At 50.8% G+C, this 5000-nt stretch overlaps 1 protein-coding gene across 1 annotated transcript in view; it reads left to right on the plus strand.

The window, feature by feature from the left end:
* The window catches only part of mtss1 (MTSS I-BAR domain containing 1), a gene marked incomplete at its 5' end in the record, with an annotated part of 62276 nt that overhangs the window by 42778 nt on the left and 14498 nt on the right, over nt 1-5000 (plus strand). The gene's annotated exons all lie outside the window — the stretch shown is intronic.

Genomic DNA, 5000 nt, shown 5'->3' on the forward strand with positions numbered 1-5000 from the left:
ACACTACCACTCATTGAAGACGCGGTGCCTTAGATGAAGTGTGGGTTGGTGATGAAATAAGCGGGAACATGGTAGACAACAGTAAATTGGTACCTCACACTTTGTGTGTTCACTCCCATGTATGTGGCTAAACCCTTAACACTAAGAGTCCCCCCCCCCCCCCCCCCAAAGCACACAAAGGCTGATGCCCTCACCCCAGTCCGCCGACGGCTCTACCCTTTGAACAGCTGCAAACTGCTTTTTATTTGTCTTTACTCCCGAGTCTCACGACGGCCAGCAGTTGGCACTTATGAAGGAGAAAATAGGAAAACAGAACCACCCCCCCCCCCCACCCAACCACCCCATAAATGAGTGAAGCATGTGGGCCTTTGACAGGATGAAAAGCCTTGGCTGGTTGTCTTCCCTTCACACCAGCCGAGCAGAGAACCCAGGCACCAGGCCGGACCGGGCTTACTGCTCTGTTTATAGGGGCCCTCCCCTAATCCCCACGACTCTTAATATGGCCTGCAGTGCTATTTTAGGGGATTGCGTTGCGCTCCTCGTCTCGCTCCCGAGGCTCTGTTTGTTTGGACGGCCTTGCGCTGCCACCCCCGTGTGTTTGGGTTGCCTGGAGATGACCCGGAGTTGGGTGCGACGTTTACTGCACGGCGCAGTGCTTTTTAGACGTGTTAGTGTTATAGACACACACTCACACTAACACACACACACACACACACACACGGTATGTATGCTTTTTTTCCATTTGATCAGAGTTACCCTGTACCTGAGTGTTGTGAGATGTGTTACATGGGGCTGGCAGTCTGGTGTGAGTGTATGGATGAGACTAGAGCAGAGCGGCTGGCAGCAGAGGAACTTCAGCAGAACATGGATCTTCTTGCACGTAGTCTGTACATGAAGCACCAATGCGCCACTGCTATTCTGTCTGGGTCTGGGTCTGAAGCTGTGAGGAGTGTGGTGCGTTGTGGGTAGTTGAGTCCCCTAGACGGATGATACAGGGGCAGCAGGACATGCCGAGTTCTAATGTATGCGAGTGCTTGCTGACAGGGGAAGCCTCTGCAGGCCAGTCTGTCATCACTTGCCTCCGTGCACAGAGAGGCTGCTCTTCACCCTTCTGTTCTTTCCCTCTTCCAGCTCTCAAATTCTCTCATGATGTGACCCTCTTGTGGTTGATACACGCCAAGGTTTCACTCTTTTTTTTTTTTTTTTTGTCCACGTTATCAGTTTTTCTTTCCAAAACAAACATAGACACACACACACACACACACACACACATTAGATTATTTTTCCCACTTGAACTGACTTGCATGAGAGCTCTCTGTGTTTAGTTTTTGTATTCGTCTCCACACACATGCACCTCTTTCACACACACACACACACACACACACACACACACACACACACATTTTTACATGCTCTGTCTGGCGTTATGTGTAGTTCCAGGCTGTGTGTTTTGCAGCTGTGTAGAGAGTGATGGCAGCTTGAGCAGATGGTGTAGTACTCTTCCATGGCCACGTGCCTTTAGCCCCCTTCCAACACCAGTTATCCGCTCTCTGTCTGTCTGTCTGTCTGTCTGTCTGTCTGTCTGTCTGTCTCTTTCAATGGTGATTTTTTTTTCTCCTTCTCGTCTTGTCTTTCTCCTCTCGTCTCCTCCTTGCTTCTCTTCTGCCTGTGCACCCCTCATCTCCTCTATTCAGCTCTCGTCAAGCTCTCCACCCCCTGTTCTCTCACTTCTCCTGCTGAGACACCACACACACACAGATCCATGAAGTTTTGCCAGTAGAAGCTCCAGTCTCCTGCCCAATGAGGAATGCATTTGAGTGTCAGCTGCATGTAACTCACACACACACACACACACACACACACACACACACACACACACACACACACACACACACACACACACACACACACACACACCTGTATGTATGCTTTTTTTCTATTTGATAAGAGTTACATGTAACTCACTCCATTCTTTAGCACAGAGCTCTGAATCTCTCTTCAGACTTATTATATTATATTATTTATACACATCTGATGCTGAAACGCCACCGGCATCACATTCAATGGGCTTGCGGTGTCATCTGCTGGTGCCGGCTCTGCTGGGTGGATGGGGGGTGGGCTGACACCCCGCTGCCATGCCGACTGGCATCTTCCTGGCACCCATTCTGCCCACTCCGCTCGCCTTCAGCCTCCCGGAGAGCCAATCACAAAGCAACCCCTCGCCGAGTGCCAGCCCGAAGTGTCTGTCGCCAGGCAACCGGTCCGGCCTGAGTGATTAGAGGCCGACAGCGAGATGGAGCAGAGTTGGCTGCTGCCGCCTGAGAGCTCGCCCAGAGCCTTCCTCAGGCCGGCGTCCTCACACACACACACACACACACACACACACACACACACACACACACACACGTATACACACACACACACACACGTATACACACACACACGCACACACACACACACACACGTATACAAACGTACACATGCATGTATATGAACATATATGCACACACACACACTCACTTACACATGCATACACAAATTGTGAGCACACGCTTTGGATTTGGATATGGGAGGGAAGGAGTTGAACATTGTGTCTCCTCTTAACTGCATAGCGTAGTGTTTGTAGATAAACACCTCTCAGATTCTGGAAGAAAAAGACCAGAGACTGGAGACCGAATTACAATCTTTTCCAAAAAATGAATGCTAATGCTGATCTGTTACTCATCTTCTACATGAGTCTTGTCTAGCCCTGTGAGTCACTCTAGTGTGATAGAGGGAGAGCTGGGCTTCCCCTCAGCTGACCCAGGTGCCAGAGGACACGTCTCCACTCTCCACAGGCCTTGGCAAACCTCACCGCCACATGTCTCACTCAGCTAGGCGTATATCATGTCAAGCGCGGAGCACTAACAACCGTTTCACCATCTGACTAGCAGACCATTCCTTCTGCTGTAAAACTGTCTGCTGAAGTCAGCCAGTGACATCTCCAGGCTGCAGCATTACCGAAAGGTCAATGAGGTTGGTAACCTCGCACAACAGTTTGGAGTTAAGGTGGGAATAGAAGCTTTGGTGAATACCTGTCTCCACTTTTGTAATGTATGAGGCTACGAGTCTGCCCTGTGTATTTGATTGTCTTTGAGGATGTCTTGAGCATGTTCTGTGGCCTGCTGAGCAAAAGGCCTCTCTGCTTATGCTGTAAGAATCCACTGTACTTTGGGCTAAGCTGAGCTGATCTACTGTAAACTCCACAGCTCCTTCAATCCTTCCTGTGACCCCAAACACAAGCACTGGGCAGGGTGTCAGCAAACCTGCGTGTATGTGTGTGTCTGTGTGTGTGTGTGTGTGTGTCTGTGAGAGAGGAGATGGTTTGAAACTGGAAAAGCTTGTGTGTATAAATGTAAAGGAAAAAGTGAGTGTTGCATGTGCAAATGTATGTGTTTATTGATGAAAGAGAAGTACAGGAGACTGCATGAAGGAAAGACTAGGTGCTTGTTTGACTGAATGTGAATGGTGGAGTGTGGGCCACCTGTGTGCATGCATGCTCATGCACATACTCGTGTGTGTGTGTGTGTGTGTGTGTGTGTGTGTGTGTGTGTGTGTGTGTGTAAGCGGGGATTCTCCTACCCCCCCCCCCACCCCAACCATCTACTGCTCCCGGCTGGTGTTTTTCAGTTATGGGGTGGGATGTTGGCAGCATCACCGGGTGTATTTTTATTGCGCTGGAGGAACCGCTTCCGCCTTACATCTCCGGTGCTCCAAGGGCCCACACAGCCATGTGTCTGACCCCGAGCCACCAGGCAGCAAGACCAGCAGCAGAGCACTCGCTGCGATCTGAGTGTTTATGATGGCATCGCTGCAAAGACAGAAGAGCAGGAGGGGAAAAAGAAAGTAAAGAAGAGGGGAGGGGAGGGAAAACGAATCATGTGACGGGATAAACTCACGTGGGCTGAGTCTCTTGACTTGACTTGGTTTGGCTTGGCTCTGCTTTTTTTTGGCTTCTCCACCACAAGCGAACTCTGACCTTAAATCAGATCAAGAGCAGCGTTTCCTCTTGTTTACCTCATCAGACATGCTCAGCAAGCCTGTACACAGCCCTCTCCACACTTCAAACCAGACACGCTTCCTACTCAGCCAGCTCTTACGGAGGATGTCGGCAGATGAGTGGGGGTTGGACTCTTGGCTGCCAACTTGAAGGGCCCCCCGGTTGGGTGCTGCCCCAGCAGAAGTGGAGGGGGTGTGACAGCAGTCTGGGGTGTGACAGGAGTCCTAGCTGTGAAGAGTGGGTCAGTCGGTGGGCAGTCCTTGGCCCAGCGAGAGGGATCACTTCCCCAGCTAATAATAGAGGCGCTGGGCTGCGGGGGTGCTGCCACAGCTCTGGAGGGGCAGGAGCAGCAGGCCGGGCAGATGCTCTCTTACCTAAAGGCTTTCATAACGCCCCTGCAAGGACAGGAGGCCATTTTAGACCCTCCAACACATGCTGATCGTATTCTTAAAAGTTGGAGATGGGACTGTGGATGTGTGTAACAGAAGAAAAACAAAGCGCAGAGGAGAACAGACAGAAAATGAAAGAAGCTTTAGCTTGCCAAGGAGACTGTCTGAAAGGGAGAGAGTCGGTGAGGGAGTGAGGGAGTGAGGGAGTGAGGGAGGGAGGGAGGGAGGGAGAGAGAGAGAAAAGATTGAGTGTGCATGTGGGAGGGAGACTCCCAACAGGTTGCCAGGGAGAGAGAGCCTGTGGTATGCAACAACAGCTGGATACAGACATGCAGATGCATAGTGTCCAAAATAACCCCCACATGCCACACACGCGTACACACACTCACACGCGTACAGTACACTCACTCACTCACTCGCACTCACTCACACACTCACACTCAGTCCTCCTTAGCAATGGCACACGCCACATTTCGCCTTGGCTCTCACTCAGTGGAACCCTTAACCCAGTACTTGTGTCTGTCTTTTGTTAGTTTTGTTAGTTAGTGTGTGTGTGTGTGTGTGTGTGTGTG

Source organism: Sprattus sprattus, assembly GCF_963457725.1.
Source record: "Sprattus sprattus genome assembly, chromosome: 10".
NCBI lineage: Eukaryota > Metazoa > Chordata > Actinopteri > Clupeiformes > Clupeidae > Sprattus > Sprattus sprattus.